This window comes from Mirounga angustirostris, unplaced genomic scaffold (genome assembly GCF_029215605.1).
Source record: "Mirounga angustirostris isolate CCGP_5_RB_7025 unplaced genomic scaffold, mMirAng1.0.hap1 SCAF_13, whole genome shotgun sequence".
Lineage (NCBI taxonomy): Eukaryota > Metazoa > Chordata > Mammalia > Carnivora > Phocidae > Mirounga > Mirounga angustirostris.
In genome coordinates this window covers 74,087,181-74,111,896 of record NW_026991721.1, presented here as the reverse complement: position 1 = coordinate 74,111,896, position 24,716 = coordinate 74,087,181, and the positions used below count along the sequence as shown (strand labels likewise).

At 41.4% G+C, this 24,716-nt stretch overlaps 1 protein-coding gene across 2 annotated transcripts in view; it reads left to right on the top strand.

Annotated features, from left to right (window-relative positions):
- MAML2 (mastermind like transcriptional coactivator 2) overlaps nt 1-24,716 on the top strand; it is a 340,696-nt gene that overhangs the window by 93,995 nt on the left and 221,985 nt on the right. The window lies entirely within an intron of this gene.

Here is a 24,716-nt window from a genome sequence, read left to right as displayed (position 1 = left end):
AAAATAAATCTTCTTTCACTTGGACGTAAAGAATGTGCTATTTGACTTGAAACATAGCACAAATACTCCTTGGATCAGCTTTGTTTTGTGTTTGATGAGCTTAATACTGCTCTTCTTTAAACAAACCTATCACTGGTTTCGTATGTGAGGTGTCATGAAATGCTTAAATCAAACTTTGTAACAGTGTAAATAACACTTTTATTGTCTCCTCCATATTAATAAAACCCACAGCTAAACAACTAAAGCCCTGTGCTAATTGCTTGCTCTCGGAGCTGCATATTTCAGGTCTAATTCTCTTTAGCACACAGCTAGCATGGAGTATGCAAAAGCTCCTTTGGTGACTTTAACCACTTCAGTACTAATTTGGTGGCATGGAAAGCATTAGGCTGTGTCCATACAAGCAGAACAAAGCAGAATATTGAGCAATTTTCCGAATTCTATCCATGTAGTAAGTCAACTTGGTAGATGCTTCTAGTTAAAACAGATGTTTGAGTTGTCAGGCTGCATCCAAAGTGTTTGTTGAAATAAACATTAGCTTAGCAGATTTCTTTTACTGCAGAAGCATTGTAAACAATGAGCAAGGTGTAAACCGTGGAAATCCGCGAGTCTTGAAGAAGCTAGGCATACGGTAAAAGATTATGTAGTTTTCCAAATGGATTATACGTACAGCCAGACTCAGTCCACGATTATCATATTAATGACTGAAGGAATGAATTGTTAAACTTTGTAACCATTTTGGCCTGTACTTGATCAATTAGTTAAATTTCATTTTCTTGCTCTCTCTGAATTCTGTGCATATCTTTCCTCGTGTGCTTAGCTCTTTTATAAATTTCGATATTCTGCCCTGCGAGTAATGGCTGAAACAGTCTCTTTCATTTGACCCTGATGTTCCACGCATATTCATTAAAATTATCCTATCTGGGGCTTCAACTTTACTACCTTACTGCTATTTCTGATACAAAAGTTTGATCTGTAGGAGCCCACAACATAACTGGCAAGGTTCATACCTTTCAAGCAATGTGAAAACTGCCGTTGATTGAAAAAACACACATTTATTGGGATGTTTATTGTGCTTAACAGTTTGTGAGCTATTATGGAAAACAGCTTCACCCATGGGAGCTGAAAACCTAATTGAAGAAAGAAAAGCAACACACATGAAACAATTATAAAGAAGGAATGAAATGCATCATGTGGTACGGAGCCAAGGAGAATAAGGTGTTAATTGTGTGGGATAGACAGTAAATCTCAAAGGAGTTAAGGAAGGTAGAGATCAGCACGGGCTGAGGTCATTCAGGAAGACTCTCGAAACAAACCAACAATATTTCTAAGCCCCCTCTATGTTCAAAGCATTGTGAGGGCCGGAGCACAGGGTGATCACAGAGATGGGACTTAGGCAGGATCTGAGAGGATGAGAAGAATACTGACTGGCCAAGAAGAGAAGGTAAAGTATTACAAAATACAGGACTCGGGGTGAGGGGGCTGCAGGGGGCAAGGGAGAAACATAGCTACGCTAAGCAGCTTAACACTGCAGCTCTTCCTTGGAAACCCCTTGACTGATGCAGATATGTTCGCTTAGACTTTTTCATCCATTTTGGCTCATGCTTGGTCTGCACAACATGAGCGTCCATTTGAGAGGTTTCTCTGTGAAAGGGAGACAGAAAGGCAGGTAGCAGAAGTGATAGACGTGTGCACTAGTGTTTTTCTCTTGCAGAGAAAGGCATTACTGAAGACAAAGGTGCCAGCCAAGCTCGCGTACTGTGTCGTAAATGGAGGGCATTCCGCATACGGTAGGAGATGTTTAGGAGAAGATGCTAACCAAACACGGACTGTTACTTGTATGGTTGATTCGCTTTGGGCTTTGTAGAAACTCTCAAGTGGCTCCCTTTGGGAGGCACTCCTTTCTGTTTTGAAATCTGTTTTAAGCTCAGTGAGCACTCATTATGTTTTCTAAATTCCGTGTATCCTCGTTCTTACTCAGAGTACCCTCCTATGGAGACCAAGAACGAATCATTTCTGGTTCAGGGACTCGACGATGCCTCCAAACACCTTTATTTTCTGGGCAGCAAAGAAATGGGGAAAAGTGTTTATTTTCAAGATAACACGCTCTCTGGTTTGAAAATGATAGTCATTAGCGTTGAGGTCTAGTGCATTTTCTGCGCTCTACTTAGAGCACTTTAGGTGATTTTGTTTTTAAGGGAACATCATACCGCAGGTCTCTTACTCTGTGAAGACAGTGATTGCAAAAGGTCCCGTGGCTGTTGTGGAGAGGGTGTGGAAGGAGACTCTTGCTCTTGGGCTATCATCTCCCTAGTGTGGTGGCCCCGTGGTGTGTGTCTGGAGAGAAGTTGTGTAACGCGGGCTATGCCCAGAGCACCCAAATTCGAACCGTGCACAGCCCCATCCCTGGTGAAACAAAGAACTCGTGCCTTGGTCATCAGTTCATCGCACTTTTTTGCTGTGACTACTCCTGCCATTTCCCTCAGGATCCCAGAGCGCAGCAGATAGAGAGCACTCACTTAACCAAAAGCAGGACACAAAAGAGCGTTCGTCTCTGGCACAAGCCGTGCGGCGCATCTGTTCTGGGAAAGTGTGAGCCAGATGTGCTGCCTTGCCTAAAACAGATTTTACTGCTGTTTACATTCTCTTTCCAGCTCTAATCTACAGCTTTCTGGCGTGTCCACGATACGGTAGCAAGAGGGTATCACGTAGTTGTTAAATGCCTGAAATGATGCGAAACATTTCACTGCAAACTGGGGTTTTGAAGAAAGACATCTTTTTAAATTCATATGGATTCCTTTTTAAAAAATCATTATTATAAGAAAAGGTCTTTAACTGCCTTGGCACATAGACATTTCAAGGGAATTAGTAAGGAAAATATGATCACCTGGGCTAACTCTCCTTCTTTTATAGATAAGTCAAACCCAAGGAAAGTGATCACTTCCCAAGGTCATAAAGCAGTTTACTGGAGAATGGAATCTAACATCCAGGTATCCTGACTTTCAGTCTAAAGGAGTGATGCAGGAGGGAAATTATTCAGGAGACAGCAGACTCTGTTCTGTAAAGGGCCAGATAGTAAATATTTTAGGCTGTGTAGGCCATATGGTGACTGTCAGAACTACTCAGCTCTGTCCTTATACCTGAAAGTAGCCATAGACAATATGTAAACAAATTGTGTCTGTGTTCCAATAAAACTTTATCTGCAAAAACATCCAGTGGGCCAGGTTTGCTGACCTTTGCTCTTAATCTAAAGGAGGAAAATAAGCATGAAGGTCTCCTTGGGAGCTCCTTTATGAGCCACATCCAAATTTGATCTGTCATGGAGAATGTCAATTTTTCAAAGGTCCAGAGGGTGCTATTAGTCAGATAAAATTGCTCAGACTCAGGCAAAACTGACTCTTTTTATAGCTTTCCTGAGAAACGGTTCTTTATGAGAATTTCAAAGTATTAAAGAGTCATTCTTCAGGATTGTCCTTATGTCACTATTGTTCCACTTAAATGTGGAAGGTTTATGTTTCTCTGTGCTCTCAGAAGTTAAATACACTCACAACAGAGGTCTTCCATTAGCACTGTTGGATTTTATTAACTCAAGTAATCTCTTAAAAATCTAAGCTTGTATCTTTTTTTCAGAAACAGGATTCCAAAGTTTTCCAGTTTAACAGCAATTTAAAAATGAATATGAAGTAAAAGTTTCTAAAAGATCCCTGTATGTAAAAGTCCTTTTGGAACATAAAGAAAGCTTGAAGTTTTTAAAGTTTGTGCATATGCTTGCGTGCGTGTGCGTGCGTGTGTGTGTGTGTGTGTGTGAGAGAGAGAGAGAGAGAGAGACAGAGACGGAGAGAGAGAGAAAGAGATGGAGCTCTTTGGGAGGCAACTCAGAGGGAATGCATACATCGGTAACAATAGCTGGCCTGGAATGAAAACCTTTCCCATTGAAACTGTTTGGTGGGTTCAGTGCCCTAAGACAGCCTGGAGATCCACGAGCGAGCCCTCATAAGGGGAACTCACAGGGTTCTTCTGCTTGATGTACATCCTTGTTTGAAAAGTGATCTTTTAGGAATGATACTGTCTTTCCTGGTCCCAATCCAGAAGCAAGACTTCAATAGAGGATGGAAAGACATGCAGAGTAGGAGGGAGGCAGTGCTGACTGTGAGGAATGGGGAGAGGGGCTGGAGCTCTAATTTTGGAGACCGCCCCCCACCAGCCACCATTTCCTCTGAGCACGTGCAGACTGCTCCTTCTTCCTGCCCCCGCCCCCATCGTTTCCTCTTTTCCCTCTTCCTCTTTGCTGCTTTTCACTTTCCTCTCCTCCTACCACCAAATGCTGATGTGGCAGGTGGAAGGGTGATCTGTCTGGAGCGAGCTGGGAGAAAATTGTTTTAGTTCTTTTCTATCCCCCGTTAGATATTATAAAGAAGGGAGGAAAGTACGTAAATGTCTCACTTTTTCCCATTATAGATGTTGCATTTTCAAAAATAAAGTTTTATCTATTTGTAAAGATTATTTGGAGAGTCATTGAAAGGAAAGTTATCTATTTAAAAGTTGGGTGTTTTTTTGTTTTTGCTTTTAATTAGGAATTAACTACTGTAAAGCCTCACATCCTGTGGTCACATAGTCTCTAGAACAAATTTGGGATAATAAGTAACTTTACCATTCAAGCTTGCTTTTCTTTTGGAGATGGATATTCCTGTTTTTCTTCTCAGTTTGTTTCAGAAGTTCTTATAAGTGTTCTCATTGCATAAATGATTGCATTTAAAAATTGGTTTTAAAGGCAAATAATTAAAAGGTTAGTATTGTTCTTCTGAACCTAGGCATTTCACAGGATGTTGGGTTTCATTTCATTTTTTTTGTTTTGTTTTGTTTTGTTGAGGCTTCCAGTTCAGAGCATAAGTAAGGAGATTTATTTCTTTTTCGAATTTTGTTTTCTATTGGGATATAATTGACATAAAATATTAGTTTCAGGAATACAACATGATGATTCAGTATTTATATATATTGTGATATGATCACCACAAGAACATCCATCACCACACATAGTTACAATTTTTTTTCTTGTGATCAAAACTTTTAAGATCTACTGTCAACTTTCAAAAATACGGTATTATTAACTGTAGTCACCAGGCCATAGGCCATACATTACATCTCCAGGATTTATTTATTTTGTAACTGGAAGTTTGTTTAAGGAGGCTTCTTTCTTTTCTGATCAATCTCCAGGTTTTATTCTGAAGGGAGTAAAGAGATGGCATGTTGACCAATCTGTTCTAATTGTAATACTCTAACCACATGACCCAGCATTCTGGCCTCCACCTCTGTGGACCCACATCCTCCTGTTAGAAATTCCCTTCCCCTTCTTTCCACCCACCTACATCCTACCCAGACGTCAAATCCCCTCTTAAGACCATAGGCCTTTAGGAATCTCTCCTTGGATAATCGCCCACCACAGTGATCCTTACTCGCTTAGAATTTCTGTAGCACTTTTCATTTGTGTCAAACATTCCTCACTTAATTACACATTATCTTGGATCACTCTCTAGTGGTTTAAAGCATAGTGTTAAGCACAAAATCTGTGTAGCCATTTGAAGAAAAAGGCAGAGAGCTCACAGGGAGACAGGGATGTGAAGCTCAGGAAGGCCACAGCGCCCACAGGGAAGAATCATCTTGGCGGAGTGGTTAAAATCTAACTCTGGCCCCAGACTCACAAGCACAGTGACCGGAATGTCAGGACACCGTGTGTTACTACATCAACCAGAGGCAAACTCACCTTTACCTGATTTATAGAGGCTGATTAGGATGCCAGGTTATTAGTTTTCAGTATGAAGTATAGCTGTCTAGTATCCCTAGACATTCAAGTCCTCAGGCAAATGTATCATCTACCTCTGAATAAGCTGTGTGAGTTCAGTTATAACCACCAGAACTCTTGGGAGCATGGAAGGGATGCAAAAGTGACTAGTCAAATGATTTGAATGTTCAAAGGATTAGAACAAGGAAACTGGTGATATATTTTTACCATAAGGATATACTTGCCCACAGAACCGGGTAGGTGGTATCCTCTAGTAGGATAAGCTTGGAAACTAAATGGTGCTTCCTCGGATGATTACTCCGCGACTCAGTGATGCTGTGAGTTGCCAAACTTCTTTCCTACCAGCAAATTTTGTCGTAAGATCTTAAATATAGCTGATTGGTTCCCAGTTAAGTCTTAGTCTCTTGTAGTTGATTTTTTTAAAATCTCATCTCTGATCCATTGTATGTAGGGAAATCTCATTTCCATCATTCCGAAGTCCTTGGGGTGCATGTCATTGTGGTACCACTCTTACGTAGGTACTACTAAATATTGAAAGATATATTAACCAACTCCAGCACCAAATCCTTAATGGCATAGAACGCACAAACACTTATTTATTCAGCATTTAAGAAAGTCGCTTAGACTTTTGCACCTACTATATGCCAGTATTATTGAAGTTAATTGGGATATAGAGTAGAACATAGTCCCTTTTTTAAGAGATTTTACATTTAAAAGATAGGTGTATAAAACAATTACAATGAAGTGTTTTGGGTGCTATGATAAAAACAGATTGAGACATGAAAGGGGAAATAATCAATTTTACTTATGGGAGTCAGGAGAGTTTTCATAGGAAGAGAAATGTATTGGTTAAAATCCCTTACGTGTACATTTTTTTTGTTTGTTTGTTTATAGATGGCCTTGGCTATCAATTCAGGTTATTGAAATCTTGACTTCTTTCTCATTCATGTCCATTCACTTGTCATTAAATACTCATGCCTCATCTAAGTTTGGAATGAAAGTGTCACAAGACACATCTTTCACTATTTCCTGATTTACTAAACATGGAAATGTAGCTCAGGACCTGAGCATTCAGTGATCTCATGTGACCATGAGAACATGAATAAGGAAGGAAGTGCAGAAGTGGGTATGATGACCTCTTACAAAGCCCCTATCTGGCTAGAGAGGCAGGGTTTTAATTAGGTAGGCAAGTGTCACATCTATTCCGCAGACATCAGAGATGCAAATTAAGCTTAGTATCATCCTGTTTCCTGAGAGCCATCCCCAAAGATATGTACGGATGAAATGAGAGAATCTAAGAACTCCATAGATCTCAGATTGGCCAAAACAGAATCAGCATCATCTGATGGTGGCAGTCTGAACAATCAGGAAATCCAAGAGACGCTCATCCCTATATGCTTTTTTAGTAAATCAGTTACATCTCTGCATATTCATTTACCCATTGGAAGAAAAAGAGCTAGCATTTCTAGTGTTAATCTCTGTCTATTGGATGCTATAAAGTAAATGAAATGTAGTCCTGTTCTTCCAACATTTGAGCTACTTCAGGCTTCTAAAGTGAGAAAAAATGTACAAATCATTGAAAGAACAATATGTGTAAATCTTTAAAAGAGCAGTAAGTGAAGTAACGCATTTAAACAGAATCAAGATGTACAAATGTATATAAATATACATATAAATATTTGAAAGAGCAAAATGTATAAATCTTTGGAAGATATCTTAATGCATTTTGATGTCTTTTTGTACACTAGAAATGTTTGCACAGATGTTGCCATAATATCCATTTTCTAAGTAGCACAAGGTTTTCTTTCTTAAAAGGGGACCAAGGGACAGTCATATTGTGGAACATTTTTTATTAAGCAGACCATATTTTATTAAAAGCGTTTTTTAAAGCTGTTTCAGTTTTCATGTTATCCTATTGAGGATAACAATTCTGAAAACTCTCTAACTGCTGATAAAAATACCATTTGTATTCTAAGTATAATACTTTCCTATTTGAGAAAAGTTTTCTCTGGTTCTAGGATACAGAAATACAGTAAATAAATTTGTGTTTTTCATATCCACACCCACCTTCCTGCCTTTGAGATCTGTCTGTGATTTTGCGAGACAGAATGTTATATGAAAGTGAACACCAAATGACTGTATTTCTCTGCAGCCCCAAGAGTCTACGATTTTCCAAAAATTAAATACCCCAAATCATTGGAAATTTCTAGTATAGCAGATGCTACTGCTTTTCCTGGTATAATGGAATGAGGTACTATTTCAGGTGTTTATTCTCTACTGGTGTGAAGAAAATATTTGTAAATTCGTAGGGCCAACTGATCAACTCATATGTCTTGATCATTTGTGTTCAAGGCACCATGCCAGGTGTTGTGGTGATAATACAAATAAGAAGTCTATATTTCGATACCTAGGATGCTTACAGCCTAGTTAGAAAGACCAGACACATGGTGGGAAATGGATTTTAACATGAGACACATGAGGCATCATCTAATAAAGGGGCGTCTTAATAGAGCTTGGGGACTCAGAGGGCTCCCTGTGGTTCCTGAGGTTGTAGAAGGCCTCCTGGAGGAGGTGATGGGCCCCGGAGGGTCTTCCCAACTGTTTCCAAAAGAAAATGAATTTGAAAACACTCAGATGTGTAATTGCTCCTTCAAGAATACCATTACAGTTGATTTCTTTTTTTTTTTTTTAAGATTTTATTTATTTATTTGAGAGAGAGAATGAGATAGAGAGAGCATGAGAGTGGGGAGGGTCAGAGGGAGAAGCAGACTCCCTGCCGAGCAGGGAGCCCGATGCGGGACTCGATCCCGGGACTCCAGGATCATGACCTGAGCCGAAGGCAGTTGCTTAACCAACTGAGCCACCCAGGCGCCCCTACAGTTGATTTCTTTAAGTATTTAACCACCTTTTCCATATTGTTTGGTTTTTTGTTTGTTTGTTTGTTTGTTTTTTGCCATTCATAGATTTCTTGGTGGTTTGGGTTTGCATTTGTGTTTTTATTCTCTCTTGACTTATCTGAGAAATTCTGGCACTAGCAGGTTTGGGATGTTTTCGTTCAGACATTCTTAAGTTATTTGGTAAGGAGTAAAGTCTTTGTTGCATTTTTCTGCTTAGAAACTGCTTTTCTTTTTCTTTGTTTAAACCCTGAACTCAGTAAAAACTGTTTATTTTTATAGATTGTTCTGTAAAGCAATATCTTTGGAGGCGAGAGAATAAAAAATACTCCCCCCCCCACCCCCACTGGAAGTAGCCACATCTTCAAAAAATATTTAATACGTTTAAAAGATGTCAGAGACAGCCTTACAAGAACATACATGCACATGGTTACAGAAAAGAGAGCGTAGTCCTTTCGATGCCCATATCAGCAGGCCTCAGAATTGCTTGTGAACGACTGGAAACCATGGCCATCTGCCAGCCAGAAGCAACATCACCAGAATGGAATTCACAGTTACACTGTTAAGACTTATAAATACAGTGAGGGTCCAGGAGCCAGGACCTTCAGGCAAAGTCAGGCTTGTCTGGTCTGGTCTGGTCCGGCTGACTGAGCAAGCAAGCTCTCTTTTTGCATGAGGCCTTCCTCAGCCTCAGTGACTAAAACCGTTTGCCCCCAAAGCGAGAATGTCCCAAGGGATGGGGGGACAGCAGCCATCCCTTTTCTTATCACACACTGTCGTCGTTGGGGTGGAAGTCATTCTGAAAGGAAAGTCGGGGTTGTGTGGTTGGTCTGGGGACGGTGTTTGGAAGTTGGGAAAGTGAAATCATTTTTGAATGAGAATTCATTGCCCTTCAGAGAAACGGTGCCAAAGCCTAGCAACTGGGTGCTGTCAGAAAGGATGAAAGTAAGATAAGTTCAAGAACTGTACCCATAAAGGGTTATAGGAAGCCAAGAATGAAACCTGGCGATGGCCAGGGTGGGGATGGTGAAGTTAGCCAATGCCACAGGGAGTGAGCCAGGCAGCAAAAGTGACAGGAGACCACCAGAGGTGACCAAACAAGGCTGTCTGAAAGCTTAGCAGAGATGTATTCTATGGGTCCTTTCTCCCCTGCCCTACTCACCAAGAAGGGCAAGTGGAGAACCACGTTGATAATGATCTCATTCAGTGGAGGCCAAGCCAGAGGCCCCGGCAAACACCACTGAGAAACACTTGCTCTCCGCCAGGTAGCAAGTGAAACACATAGTCTGTATTTTCTCATTTAAACTCAAAACGACCGTGTGAGGAAACTCCTACTATTACCTGCATTTTACCCATGAGGAGACTGAATCTTAGGAAAAAATCATGCCAAAGGTCACATAACTGGGTAGTGAGAGGAGGGTCTTTGTTTGACTTCAAATACCTTTAACTTCAGAGCCCACACTCTGCACACATGCCATTCAGCTCATTTTTTCATTTCTTCGAGTATTCATGCAGGTATCCTGTAACGGCAGCTTGCCGGGCACTAGGCTAAAAAGAGGAGGATAAGAAAAGACACCTCCTGCTCCGTTCTCTTGGCCTGAAACTTAACAATCTAGCCGTGGCAGAGACATAACAGTCACGGAAGAATCACATCAATATTTAACAGTGCCCTGTGACAAGTAACATTAAGGAAAGATGAAGAAAAAGAGAATGGCTAGGTATTAGGGTGAGCATACCCCACTTGGTCAGGGAACCATGAGCGATGATAAGTAATAGTAAGGAAAGGTATAGATATGCACTAAAAAAACGTGGTATTATTCTGGGGAGTCGAGAAGAATTTTCCTGAGAAACACTTATGCTTCAGATCTGAAGAATTAAAGGCCGATCCCTAGCTGGAGAGGAGAACAGGCTGGGGAGCAGGAGGCTAGCAGGTACCAGAGCCCTGAGGCCGCCGAGAACGTGACAGATTACCGATTCTCCGAGTACTCACCGACAGACAGTGTAAACTCCGGACTTGTCACCTTTATTGGTTCCATATTGCGCAGTTGCACCTCAAATGTCTTACTGTTTCCCAGATGAATTGATATGAAGACATGCTCACTGTTCTTTATGCATTTTTAATTTGTTTTCTGCTAATTTTTCTCTGACTCGGCTCTCAGGGTTTGAGGGAAAAAGAGCCACATGCTTCATTGTCGTTGTATTAGTTTCTAAGATGACATGCACTTTGGTATTTAATAAATATATTTTTATGATAAAGAGAAAGAGTGGAGAGTAAATGTCAGTTCAGAGGATGATAGAATTTAGTTGTTTTTAATGATGTGCTCAATTAGGAATTGACATTGCCTGGAAAAAAAAATCTTATCTTTCTATATTACGTGAGCTAGGAAATAGATTCACTTTTAATTTTTGCTAAGTGAAGCTTTTTAATATTACTTGAAACTAAATGGAAAATTTCCCAAATTAATGCTCGGCAGTTTAGCATGTGGGGGGAAAAAAATCTTTCCTCTAAAGCAGCTTTTCCAGGGAACGGATTAGTATTAATTAGGGGATGTTTTACTAATGGAATATTTTTCTTGCCATTGATGTCACTGTCCTCCATCCCGGAGGATAGCCTTATTGACAGTGATTGCTCTTCTGTGTGATAGACTATAGGCAGACAGATCATTTCCCAGAATTCCATTTGTCACACACCCTGAGACAACTGACTTTGGCTTAAAAGCCTGAAGCTGTTTGTCAGGTCTGGCATTATTTAGGACCCTACCTGCTAAGACTGTAATTGGCCCAGACTCTTCTCTAACTCCACCCATATTCTTTCTTCATTACACAAAATAACTCAGGGAGCTCCTGGCTGGCTCAGTCAGTAGAGCATGCAACTCTTGATTTCCGGGTCATGAGTTTAAGCCCCACATAGAGCTTACTTAAAAATAAATGAATGAATAAATAAACAAAATAATTCTTCAGTAACTTTTCACACAATTAAGTAGGACTCCATCAATCTTTTTATTATCTGTAGTAGATAAGATGGTGGAGAACACAGCAATATGACGCCTTTACAAACATGCTCCCTATTGTATTTATTTTTGCATCTCCAAGGCTGAGAGCAGTGATTGCCTGATAGCAGACAATTTAATAAGTATTTATTAAATGACTGATGGACAGAACGAATGACAGTCATGTCCACTGCAGTTAGTCAGAGGTGGGCTCCAGATCATGACTTTTGGTAACCACCTCAAATTTTCTTGCTACTCTTAGGAATTAATCATCATAGATTTAAAACCATGAATAATGTACAGTGGGAATGCTCAGAATATTTCTATAATATTTGTATCAGTATTCTATTCTGAATAATAAATTACCTGAAAACTTAGGAGCCTGAAACAAATTGTCTCACAGTTTCTGAGAGTCAGGAATCTGGGGACAGCTTAGGTGGATAGTTCTGGATCAGGATTTCTCGTGAGGCTGCAGTCAGGCTCTCTGCTGGGGCTGCAGTGATCCGAAAGCTTGAGTAGGGCTGGAGGATCTGTTTCCAAGCTCACTCATGACGTTGGCAGGAGACCCCACCACATGGGCCTCTCCACGCAGCAGCTTGATTATCCTCATGACATGGCAGCTGCCTTCCCCCATAGCGAGTGATCCAAGAGAGGTCCCTTTTATGATCTCGGTTTCCCAAGTTCCATACTGTCACATCCACTGTATTTGATTCCCTAGAATAGAGGTGATTCATTAAGTCGAACCTACTACATTCAAGGAGAGGTTAATTAGGTCCTACTTTGGAAGAGAGAAGTATCAAAGAAGTAGTGGATATCTGAAACCACTAAAATATCTAAATATTGAAATCCCTTCAAAATATTAACATGAATTGCCTGCTTTTTTAAGTGGCACAATATATCACAATGTTCCATTTATCAATAAGAAGTGCTTTTAGACAAAGTGCTTTTCCTGGAAATTAGCAAACTGTTTTAAAATGTTGTAAGTAATGCCATTAAAAAGAAAAAACAAACAAACAAACTCATGAGAACAAGAATCACCGGTACTTGAAGAATCCAACTAATGATTTAATTTTATCTATTTTCTTTTATTCCTCTGAAGTAGATTTCAACAAATTCAAATTAAAACAAATTAAGAACATGTACTTTGTACCAAGTACCATGTTACATGCTGTGGGAAGGGCATGTATGAAGAAGATACTGTCGATCCTAAAGAAACTGACAGTAGAGCAGATGACGGACACATATCCAAAACTTGGTACCATACCAAGCTTGCTGTAATGAGTTTTCTAATACAGCCCCAGAGACAGTGTTGTGGGAGTGTAAGGAGAAGAAAGTTAATTGACATTGGAAAATGAGAAGACTTCTTGCCAGAAGTGCCCCTTGAACTGGGCCTAAAAAGATGAGAGGCCATCCAAATAGAAGAGATTGTGGTAGTAAGGACATAGAGGTCAGAACACGGAGGTCTCCTGAGATGGGCACAGCGGGGAGGAATCCTGGACTCTAAGACTGGAAGGATGGAGTCAAGCAGGTACATGCCTTGAGGAGGTACACTCGGCAGTGAAGAGCTACCAAAGGGTTTTGAACAGGGGGATTATTGAAGAAATGAACAGACCCATACTTCAAGAATTAAAGCACATGGAGGGGCGCTGGGTGGCTCAGTTATTAAGCCTCTGCCTTCGCCTCAGGTCATGATCCCAGCATCCTGGGATCGAGCCCTGCATCGGGCGCCCTGCCCCATGGGAAGCCTGCTTCTCCCTCTCCCACTCCCCCTGCTTGTGTTCCCTCTCTCGCTGTCTCCCTTTCTCTGTCAAATAAATAAATAAAATCTTTAAAAAAAAAAGGAATTAAAGCACATGGAAATTATAATAACAATAACTATTTACTTTATATTTACTATCTGCTCAGTGTTTTACACCTGTTATCTCTAGTCCTCAGTGACCCCTGACTGGTGTAGGTATTTCCATCACCATTTTACTGATCAAGAAACTAAGGGGGTTTGTTTTGTTTTGTTTTAAGATTTTATTTATTTATTTGACAGAGAGAGAGAGAGCACAAGCAGTGGGGAGCAGCAGAGGGAGAGAGAGAGAAGCAGGCTCTCCGCTGAGCAGGGAGCCCGATGCGGGGCTCGATCCCAGGACCCCGGGATCATGACCTGAGCCAAAGGCAGCTGCTTAAGCGACTGAGCCACCCAGCCATCCCAAGAAACTAAGGTTTAAATAGTTGAAATAAATCACCCTGCTAGTGAACTGTGGAGTTAAAATTCAAACCAGGGTTGTCTGACTCCAAAAGTCCACGTTTTTAACACACATGTGTAACTCTTTCCTTAATATATTATGAATAAAATGTTGGGAGCATGTTGAAGAGTACACATGGCTTGTCAAGAAATAGTTTAGGAAACTTAATTATGAGATCCAAAGAACTTAGTATTCTTGTCTCTTACTTTTTTATCCCTATCTGTAAACCAAACTACTTACCGAAAACATATAGTAAATTGCTGGGGGCAGTGGAGGGGGGAAGCGGAAATCCAGTCCTGTTGCACCTAAACCAATCACCAAAAGGAAAGAGTTCAAAAGAACAGTACTATTGTCAGCTTCAAAAAAAGGAAAATACCTGAGCAGACCTGCCCCCAAACATTTGCAGTGCTTGGGGCAAGACAGATGGAAGCCTACATACCATACGTCTAAATATTAAAAAATTATAAATCAGGCTAACAAATGGTTAAATCAAATAGTCTCTCTCTTCCTACCTTGACAAATATATGTGCAGAATTACAAAATGGAAAAATACATGGAAAACTATGGTTCTTGTATGACTGAAAGTCAACGAAATATCCAGTGGCTGAATTGAATTATCATTGAACATACCTGGATAGTCTCTTGCTTCCATGAACAATTAAATTAGGTTATACACAATTAATAAATTATTACCCATAAAATTTATTTATTTGCCTTCATTTCTGCAAATCCCTAGTCTTGTTGCCATAACAAAGATTTTCATGTAACTTGTTTTCTGTTGACCAGAGTGATCTAAACTTTAGATTTTAAAGTATTAAAAGTGAAATGTAACTTTATTCAAGTGTACGCAACTTGAATATATTTTATTTTCATCACAAGTGTAAATTAAACAAATGTGACAAGATAAAAATTATTTTCTTGTGTTCTCAGAAGTTGTTTTTCATCTAAAATCTTCACTTTTCTATGAGATAAAAGGTTAAATTCAAAGTATAATTAATGAATGTAAAATTTAATAAAAGTGATTTAAATGAAGCTGGGGTTTTTTAACTTAATCAAATCTTAGTAAATATTTTTATAAAGATAAAACTGTGAGCAATTGTAGCATTCAATATTGACTTCATTGCCGAAGAATCTCTATCACATAAGTCACTTTTTTTTTTTTTAAAGATTTTATTTATTTATTTGACAGAGAGAGAGATAGTGAGAGCAGGAACACAAGCAGGGAGAGTGGGAGAGGGAGAAGCAGGCTTCCCGCCGAGCAGGGAGCCCGATGCGGGGCTCGATCCCAGGACCCTGAGATCATGACCTGAGCCGAAGGCAGACGCTTAACGACTGAGCCACCCAGGTGCCCCACGCATAAGTCACTTCTAGCCTACATATATTTAACTTTAAGAGGAATAGGAATTGTTTGATATTATAAGATGTGCTTCCGCCATAAGTGCAACTGTTGGCAATATTTTGTGCTGATGGGTGAGTACTTCTGGAACCAGGAATTAGAACATGAAAAGAAGCAGCAAGATGGAAGCCTGGCACTACTGGAAAATGATACCTCATTATCCTTTGCACTCATGCTGAGATGAAACACTTGACCAGTTAATTAATTTGTCTTTTTCTTACCTAAGTGCTTCTGCTGCCCTATTCTCCCCGCCCTTCAAAGAAGTGTCCTCTGACATTGGCCTCATCACAATCCAGAAGACACCCTCCCGTCCTCAGAATGAAGCCGCCTTGGGCTTCCAAGACACAGAGCAGGAGATACGGAGAAGCAATCCCCTTTGGAGCCTGAACAGTGCTACTCACAACAGCAGACGTTTGGAGTGACTTGTGATGCTGAGGCACTGAGCAGCTAATTCCAGATGTGTGTCATACTCGTGGTTCTCCCAAGTGCAAGGTGGTGCTGTTGCCGAGCATCGCTCATAAGTGATCAGCACGTATCAGTTTACACCAGCGAGACTAATGTCAGGGTGGGTTGGTGGGTGGGGGGTGGGGATTGCAGGGCGAGGCTGCCAGCATGAAGACTTCACCTGTAAACATTTCTCACTATGAAGCAGTCTGGTTTTAATAAAGTCACCAGATTATACCAGGAGAAAAAGGAAGATTACAGGGATCCAAATGAATATTTGACAAAGGAGAAGACGGAAACTGGGAGGAAATGAGGTGAAACGCAAGGGAATGAGGTTTTGGAAAAAGGGAATGAAAACCAGTGGAGAACAGAAATACCTGAAGAGCAGTTCTGGAAACTTCACTCCTTCCTGCTCTACAAGAGACCAGCTCCTATGTATACCGACCTGACTCTTCCACTCCCGTCTGCAAATGAGGCCACATTTAGCTGTTTCCTATTAACACTGAGGTACTCTGAGACTTTGGAGACCTTTAGTAGCAGAATCAGGACTGGAGAACAGTAAAAATAAATAAATAAATTAATTAATTAAAACAATGAGTAGCTCGCCTGGACTGCCACTCAGATCTTCCCAATACTGTGGAGAAGCAGAGCGAAATAGTGATTTTGGTTTTGTGGTTAAAGACAACCACTGTGCAACTTCTTAAGTGGTTCATGGCTGTCCATGCGTTATCCTCACAATTGAAACAGTATTTCCCGCTTTTCCCAGAGTAATAATTTTAAAGGTGGGGTCTCGAACCTTGGGTACAGCCTGGCCTCCACAGTGTGACCCTGTTCCCAAAATGACAGGGGCTACAGAACAGATGGGCCAGACTGAAGACTGCAGGATTGGGATTGTGCTCCTGGGGCCAACTGGGACACAGAGTTGGGAAGGGAAGGCCTCAGGGCTGTTTCTGAGCCTTGATGGGTTTGGACTGCCTTTAAAGTTACTCATCAATGAAAATAAGATAGGTGGGAACTTGGGAACGTGCTGTTCTTGGGGAGTGACAATGGGAATAGCGAGGTCAATTGCTGTGAAGCCTAAATAATCAGACACGGTGAGCTCTCTCACCTGGGCGGCCATGGTTTATGTCACTGGCTTGCTGGGTGGCTGCATTATAAACAGTGTAGTGGTGAAATCATTATTTATTAACGATCATAATGATAATGACACTATGCTACACATGGGTAATGCATCTCGTAAACGCTCAATAAATAGTTGCTGACTAAATACTCGTTCATTAATTGGTTCAACAAATGTCTGTTGAATACCTGTTATAAAAAAAGTTGCTGGGTCCTGATATAAAGATGAATGCGTTTCAGCCGGAGCCTTCCCAAGAGATTATAGTTTTGCAAATATTATGCCAATGATGAACGAATGACCCAAGATGCCTTTTTTTTTTTTTTAACATTAAGGATCTTGAATTTGATTTTTGGAAAAAGCCAGGAGAGAACTCAGAGGATGTAACTGAAACTTACATTTTGTTTTTTTAACATGTCCCAATATTAAGAAAACCTTACTCTTCTCCAAGTTATTCTACTGATTATAATATAAATGGAAATCAAATGTTTAAAACCCAATCTCACACATGCTCCAGATGCCAAAAAGTCACTTTTCATTCAGAAGAGCACTTTCCATGGCATTTTTTTAAAGAAGTTACCATAAGGAAAAAGAATATGCATGACAACAGATTACAGGAAAGAGGCTCCCACTTAGCTTTTAGGTTATGCAACTTCCTCACTGATGACTGAGAGAAAAATAAAGAGCAGCAAATAATAAAGGGTAAGGCAGGAAGTGTGTGGTGACAGGAGTCCCAAGAGGGCTCACCAGGCTGGTGCCATTAAGGAAACACATCTCTAAGCCAGTTAAAGTTGTCCTGCTTCTCACATAATCCCAAGCAGAGCACAATGCAGTGTTTTTGTTGTTGTTGTTGTTGTTGTTTAATTTCATTTTATTATGTTGTGTTAGTCACCATTCATTACATCATTAGTTTTTGACACAATGCAGTGGTTTAAATGTGTACAGAGAAATGGAGAAATAAGAGAATGAGGTCTTCACCTTGCACAGGGAGTGAGACTCACTTGTGGGTCCCCGTGCGGCTCTTCCCAACTCGCGGGCAGCTGGGAAGTCACGCAGCGGTTCTCAAGTCAGCTCACGTGGGGCCTGATAAGCAACAGACACCAGAGGGGGTGTGGATTCAAAGCAGATAATAACGTAATGCTTTTGGTAATACTAACTGCCCACCACCGTCCAGTGTTTACTAAGAGTTGACAAGACACACACCTTATCTCATCTAATACAACAACACGAGGAGGAGGTGTTATCAACCCCATTTTCTCGAGGGACACAAATGATCAACTTGGGCCTCAGAGAATGTGTTTGTCTAATGTGACGAAGCTGAGAAGGGGCAGAACTGCACTTAAAGTCAGCAAGGAGACTCCAGGGCTCACGCTGGAAATCACAGTGCTGGACTACCACTAGCGACCTGTTTTTCCTCAGGGAATTTGTAAATGAAAGGTGGGTTACAATGTTAAGCAGAAGGTGTCAAATGCCGAACGAATGAGTGATAAAAGCTGGAGGGCTGGGGTGGTAGAGAACTCATGTCTGCGGTGATGTGGGAAGCCCTCCTGAGCAAGGGGGCATTCACCTCTGGTGGCTGGAGAATGAGAAGTGCTCAGATTGAGAGGTGAGGGTTCCATAGGAACTCTTTTCAAGAGGTCCTGTTTTATCATCTTACTCATCTTGAGTGGCACTAATGAACATTAAAGATTTCAACAAAAATAAATACATTGAGGACCCACTATGTAAGAGGCATTCTTTTTGTTGCTTTAAAGCTTTTTAACATTCTTTAAAGGACTGCTTAATCTCCAGGGTCTAGATCCATTAGACCCCAAGCCAGATGGCTCCGTGGAGCCTCTGGGAATGACTGTGGAACAGTCTTCACGTTCACACATACCCATGAAAAGAATGGTCCCCTGGGAATTTTGCAGACCTGCAATCTGGAGATAATGTAATTCTGATCATAATTCAACTGCCCCCAGATAGAGAGTTGCCAGATTTAGCAAATACAAATACGGGAGGCCCAGTTAAATTTGAATTTCAGAGAAACAACAAGTAATCTTTTAGTGCAAGTATGTCCCAAATATCGAATGGGATATACTTATACTAAAAAAGTTATTTGTTGTTTATCGAAATTCAGATTTAACCCCTCTATTTTTCTGGAAACTGTAGCCAGGTAAGAACTGGTGGGGGGGGGAGGGTGATACTCTGAGATTTTAATTTCTTTGGCATATATAAATACTCCCCTATTGAAAACATCAAGTCCGCTTTAAAAAAAAGGAGGAAAGGAAAGAAAAAAGAAAAAGGATCGCTAGGGTTGCACTCCCCCATGAGATGTGTTCCCTTTTAACATGAAACCAATGGAGCAGGAAAAGAGTTACATCACAAGATAATTTTGTGGAACCAGTATAAAACCTATGTGTTTATACCTTGCATATTCATTCAAGAAATTCTGTCCTTAAAATAATAGTTAGGGTTGACCCAAGTAACTCACTTACTCTGCATCAAGATAAAAATACATTTCAGGCCATGTACCCTGAGGATAAAAAAGGACTTGCTGAAAACTGGATTTCCGAGTAATGCCCCCATTAAAGATGACAAGTGGGGTTCACCGAGGAGGCATATGCCTTCAGATTGAATTTTAAGAATGACGATTGTTTTTAATGTTGGAGTCAAATATCAGTCTTTAAACCAAGTTAAAGTCAATGCTGCAGCTGCCTTCTGTCACTGAGACTGCTGTGGAAAAACTCAAAAGGCGCAATCAAACAGTTTTTCCTAGTGCATTTTTCAAAACAACTCGAAATTAATACAAGCACACCAAATGCAGAAAGCAAATATTTTTACCTATTTAACGTCTCCCTTACGTGTAATTATTAAGTAAGATAAACTATTCTCGAGAGCAGTAATGCACTTCGAGAGAATGTAAAGCATGAAAGGTAAAATGAAGTCTTGCAGAGGGAGAGACTTTAAATCACGTTTAGACATAAATCCTTTCGGGTCACAATCCCATAGATTACCAGCATCTGCTAAACCTAGATAGTTTATAATCACTAAAATTGTTTTAATCTTCCTATGGAAGGCTTACCAAGGAAGTACTGAATTACACTGGGTTAATACTTCTAAGAATGAACAGTCAAGAAATTGATGCATAAATTAATGCAGTGGCTGCATAGTAAAATCTAACATTTGTAACGTATCTGAACCAGGCAGCGGCTATCAAAAGATATAGCACTCCATTAGGGTGACATGTTCTCAGCTCTGTAATCGCCTGGAAAGTTGCCAACCATTATTCGCCCTCACCCACTCCTGCAATTATCTCTGACCTGTCATATTCTTACCTTCGAGAAGAGAGGATAAAGGTTGGGTCTGTGAAATAGGGAGGAAACGATGAAAGCAAAAGCACAGATATCCCAGGGAGGGAAGATGCGAGAATATGTTATCAGTGGATGGTGTTCTTTGGATTGAAGCATCAAGTCAGATGGGGCATGTTTCAGAGCCTGACTACCGACCATGCCCTGAGTGGGAGCAGTGCAGGGCAGTATTTGGTGTTGTGCGAAGGGTACATTACGCACGCTGGCGTAATGTCACCATGCTGGACGAGGTTTAGTTCTCTAGGTGGACAGTGCATTTGAACTTGTGTAAGACTGTAGTAAGTGCATAGGAGTGAACATTCCCCTCCACTGACTTTCCTGGGACCCAGGGAAGTATTTCAATGCCGTAGAAGTATAAATCAACAAATTACCAAATAGCTAAGCGAATTCTTGTTCTACTTTAAGAGAAATAGCAATATAACATGTACTAAGCAGTGAGTAAAGTGATTATGTTTGATGCATTCATGCATCCATTTAAACGGACTCTCTCGGTCTGGCTTCTCATTCCACACCCCCACCGCCTCGCTCTCACATTCCCTGGTCTCCAGGCAGACGTGCAGTTCTCTGGACAGTTCACTATACAGCCTCTTAAATGCCTGTTTGCTTCTGCATGTCTTCCTGCCCCTGCTGGGATTCCCCTCTGCCCTCTGTCTCCCTGCTGAACCTCTGCTTATTCTACACAACTTAATTCAAAAATCACCCTCTGACCTCTGCTTCCCAGTATCACCCAGAGTCGGGTGCCCCTCTACCGTGTGGCTTTGGCCTTGTATTCATACTCTCTAAGAGAAAGCACATAACATTGGATTCCAACGAGTTGTTTTTCTGCTTGCCCATCTCAGTGAGACCAAGAATTGTGTGTTTTTCTGCTTTTGATTCTCTTAACGGAGTATGATACGTGGCCCGCACAGGTGATGTATAAGCGTTTGTTCCTCGAATGAATAACGGGCAGTATGCCCCTGGCCTGGACACTCTGGGGCGGGGGTGGGGGGAGGGTGTAAGACAGATGCAGTACTGGACGCCTGACACGGTCAGGTAAAACATCTAAATTACAAAGCTCTGAACTTAATGGCACCAGCAATAAAAATTGTAGCAGTGAAGAGGAGTGAGAGTAAAATTCCGCGGGAAGGGTTCATGGAGAAGGTAAAATTTGAGGTGGGCTTTGACAGAGGCATTAAAATGGAAGAAGGTGGGATGCCTGGGTGGCTCAGTCAGTTAAGCATCTGCCTTCGGCTCCGCTCATGATCCCAGGGTGCTGGGATCAAGCCCAACATTTGGCTCCTTGCTCAGCGGGGAGTCTGCTTCTCCCTCTGCCTGCCACCCCCCCCCCCCCCGTTTGTGCTCTCTCTCTCTGACAAATAAATAAATAAAACCTTTAAAAAAGAAAAGATAAATTGGAAGAGAGCGGTGGCCTCCTCTTCCCGGTAGGTTTTCCGGGGACATAGACTTTTGGACAGAGAAGTCAGGATATAGACTGTCAAGAGAAGGCCAAGAATGAGTGTGGGCTTTACATTGAGGAGTAGGTTAAATTCTTCCCATTCTTCATTGTAGGCAACAGTGGGCTCTTCTTCCACTATCCAGTTTTATGACTCCTTCCTCTGCTCTAGGAGGCATGCCTAAAACATGCTCCTCTCATTGACAACTTGGGGAGACGGTGTCTGTGGTGTTCCCATGGACTGGGGACACATCGATCTGCAAAGATTATGTGGAATAATGTTTTTTAGCAAATTGAGTATGGAACTCTGCCTCAAAATTCGCATTGCTCGTCGTAGCCTTGACCTTTCCTGTTCTTCTTTTATAATTTTATGAAATACATCCCAGGGTCCCTTTTGGCCTAAAGCTCAAAGCTAGAAAGCATCTCTGTTGCCTTTGTCGTCCTAAACTTCGGCTTTTCAATGTATGGATTCGGAAATGCCATTTGATGATGGAGGATAACAAGTCCAAGGGCGAAAAGCAGTGGGCCGAGGGGAGGGAGCAGCCAGCAGAAGTCGAGGCAGCCTCGGGCCGGGTGCGGTGCAGCCGGGCCATGTTCAGCAGCAGGTGTGGAGGCCGATGTGCGGGGTGGGGGGCAGGGAGTCGGGCACGTCCAGGTGGTGGCAGGGTTCAGTGGGCCAGTCAGCGAACTGCTCACCGAGACGATCTGTTTCCACCTTTCTGCACCTCGCCAAATCAGCCACTGACCATTTCCTCCCTCAGATTTGCTCATCCCCAAAGAGGGAATAACGATGTGTCTTCCTCAGAGGAATTACTGACCAGTGTCTCATTTGGGAGCCGCTAAAAGAAACGGCAGTGAAGACCTTTGAACACGAGAAAGAAAGCACACAAGTTACAACAACAGGAAGTGGAAGAGAGAGCACTCTGTGACCCGAAATGTTCTGTGTCATATGCCAGTGTCAGGAGGTTAGAAGGCTCCAGTGAGATGTGTTACTTAGGAGGATGGTAATGCTGAGGACCCAGTAACTGTGAACCCAGCACCCTGTTCCAGCTTCTTAAGGAGCACATGCTTCTCCTGGAGCATCTGTGTCTGCGCTGGAATTGCCCCATCCTCCGCCCATCCCCTTCTCAACTTTGTACAAACAGCAGTGGCCGATTCACTCTGCTACACAAATGACTCATGATTTCGTGAGCTGCGAGCAGCAGGTCCTGAAGCAGCTTTTCTTAGCTCCGAGGACAGAAAAGAGGCACCCAGAGGCACGTCGCTTACAGGCTAGGTCTTTTTGATTTGTGAAGCAAAGATGGGGAGGGAACAACCAGACCCCAGCTCAATCATCCAAGATCAGCTAGAGAGTGAACACTAGTAACTGACTTCAGAAGGCACACAGTTCTTTCAGAATCTTCAGCCTATGCTTCCGAATTGGACCCGAGTTCAAATTCTCAGTTCTCACGAGAGGTCAAAGCATGTACATTTGGGGCTTTTCAGTACACATGGATGCAATTAAGAACTGGACGAGGAAAAGGCGACTCTCTGCAGTTTTCAGCACACATCAGCTCTCTGACAGCCTCTGAAATCTAGCCACCTTTAGGGGGTTGTGTGGGTAGCCAACCCCTGCTATTTAAGACAGAAATTTCAGCCAAGGATCTAGAAGCAAGTGTACAACGTGTTCCACATGACTGTGCGCATTTCTCATCTGGAAGAGAACTGCACCAACAGTTCCTGGAGTTTTCTTGGTTATTTAAACCCTCTACCTTGAAGCTGAGTTCACGGCTTCTCAGCATTGGCAAATGGGTCCCGTTTTGTTGTATGCTTTCACAGAAAGAATAGGAAACCATAGAGGAAAATGAGAACTAACGTTTCCATGGAGTATATATCCCTTATCACATTTAGTCCTCATAAGAACCCTGGAAAGTTAGTGCTCTTTTCTCCTTTTTACAGACTTTTTCAAAACCGAAGCTCAGAAAAGTTCAATAGCTTATCAAGGATCTAGATACCTAGAAATGGAAGTGCTAGAATTAGAATCCAGGATTTCTTGACTCAAAAGCCTGTGTTTCACCCACAGCATCAATTTCACCAGAATAACTTGGGCATGGTCTCAAAAGTCCTATGCAGGAAATGTGCCTTAAAAAGGAATCATTGTTTTATTCAACTAATTAGATTGCTTAGGTATTACATTACATAGAAATTCTGAGATCAGTAATAAATCAAATGAAGGAGAAATACCTTTACTACACACACACACACACACACACACACTTTATATATATGTATATATTTTTTAAATTGTCTCTTTGTTTCAGGACTGGGAATGAGCATAATTAGAATTTGCTGTTGGGCGTCTGTGTCCACTTTAACCTGATCTATTTTGTCTAACGTTTCTTTGCAAAGCTCTCGAATGCATTGTTAGCCTATCTGATCCTGTCGTCTAGAGACCGCAAAGTATTTCACATCTTACCCGGGGAACCGATCACTTTTAAGGAAGGGAGGGCATTCTTTACTGACATTTCCTAATTTAAATCCATTGAATGTTGTTTCAACTGCCATTTTAAGGGCAAAGAAAAAGCAATGCATCTGTAAAGAGCTCTGTCACTTTTCTCCATGTGATGACTAATAGTGGGGAACTTAAAACCTTATCCTTGGTATCTTTTGGAGTCCAGACAATTCAACGCTCTCTTGGGATGAGTAAATATCAGCCTGTTCCCAGGAAGATTAACTAGTAAGATGATGGAGGAAAAGCTGCTTCTTTTTAGAGAGCTACACTTAAACTGCCATCTATACTTCTTAAGACAGAATCTCAGATGATTCATTTCCATGGTGCTATGATTTCTAGAAAGAAAAGATATTTTATACAGTTTTAAGAGTAACGGTAGTTTCTTTCCAAGGTGTTAATTTTGGCCTCAAAGTTACGGCTTGTTAATGTAATACATTTACTGACCTTTAAAAGGCCTTAAAGGGGAGTAGAATTAGCAGTCCTGTGTTTCAGGGCACCCCATTTCTGGCGTACACTTGTAGGCAGATCCTCAATTTCTTTACCTATTATGGAGGGAGCAATTCCGATCCAG